The sequence below is a fragment of the Cnephaeus nilssonii genome (genome assembly GCF_951640355.1).
Source record: "Cnephaeus nilssonii genome assembly, chromosome: 1".
Classification (NCBI taxonomy): Eukaryota; Metazoa; Chordata; class Mammalia; order Chiroptera; family Vespertilionidae; genus Cnephaeus; species Cnephaeus nilssonii.
Window position 1 is genome coordinate 53,729,896 of NC_137072.1, and position 1,315 is coordinate 53,731,210.

Genomic DNA, 1,315 nt, shown 5'->3' on the forward strand with positions numbered 1-1,315 from the left:
AATCTGAAGCTTTTTAATTATATTCACAATTCTGACATAGCAATTCTGTTACCTCATACATATCATTAGATAGATTTGTGCTTGACTGAATTGCTTGGAGGCATCTTTGTATATATTGAGAAATATACCTTCAATTAATGACTTAATACACAATCTGATGAAAAATTTTCTTGAGAAACAATTATTTTATGTGTGTGTTTGGTAAATTGTGGTATAAACGGACTCAGGCTAAAGCAATTATTAAAGAGGAAAAAACAGACGGAGGGCTGTGAAGACGTGTTGGGAGGAAGCCGGAGCAGGACCCGGCTGGGCCGGCGACATGGAACCGCTGTACCAGCAAACGCACAGCAGGTCCACCAGATCCAGTCTCACATGGGACGCCTGGAGACGGCAGACAAGCAGTCTGTGCACTTAGTAGAAAACAAAATCCAAGCAAGCATAGACCAGATATTCAGCCAGCTAGAACGCCTGGAGATTTTATCCAGCAAGGAGCCTCCCAACAAAAGACAGAATGCCAAACTTCATGTTGACCAGTTAAAGTATGATGTCCAGCACCTGCAGACTGCTCTCAGAAACTTCCAGCATCAGCGATACACAAGGGAGCAGTAGGAGAGACAGCGAGAGGAGCTTCTGTCTCGCACCTTCACCCCCAATGACTCTGACACCACCATACCAATGGATAAATCACTGCAGTTTAACTTCTCCCTCCAGGAAATTCACCAAGGCATGAATGACCTCATTGGAGGTGGGCACAGTATTCTGGAGGGACTGAGGGCCTAGAGAATGACCTTGAAGGGGACTCAGAAGAGGATCCTTGACATTGCCAACATGCTGGGCTTGTCCAACACCGTGATGTGGCTCATCAAGAAGCCGGCTTTCCGGGACAAGTACTTTACGATTGGTGGGATGCTACTCACCTGTGTGGTCATGTTCTTCATGGTGCAGTACCTGACATGAACCAGCTAAGCCCAGCAGCTGGACAACGTTCCCACTGCATGAGAGTGTGTGTGACTGTGTATGTGTGCGTGAAAGAGAGATGGGGGGCCCAGAGGCCATTTTTTGAAATGTATGTCCATCTTAACTGTGAAAACCACTCAGAAGTAATTGTGATCTGTAACCTAGTGAGCATTTCAAACCTGCTCTGTTTGTGACATCTTGGTGGGGATGCGAGTGCTACTAAGATTCACAGTGGGTAGGAAAAAAAAAAAAGAGGAAAAAAACATGAATCTATTCTTTTTTAGGATTATTATATAAAAACCAGAGGCCCAGTGCACAAAATTCATGCACGGAGGGGAGGTCCCTCAGCCTGGCCTGC

General features: G+C 45.5%; 1 pseudogene across 1 annotated transcript; it reads left to right on the forward strand.

The window, feature by feature from the left end:
• Positions 1–292: 292 nt before the first annotated feature.
• On the forward strand, positions 293–957 carry LOC307103112 (Golgi SNAP receptor complex member 2-like; annotated as a pseudogene). Its single transcript has one exon. The product of its transcript is annotated as a Golgi SNAP receptor complex member 2-like (transcript).
• The last annotated feature ends 358 nt before the right edge of the window (positions 958–1,315 follow it).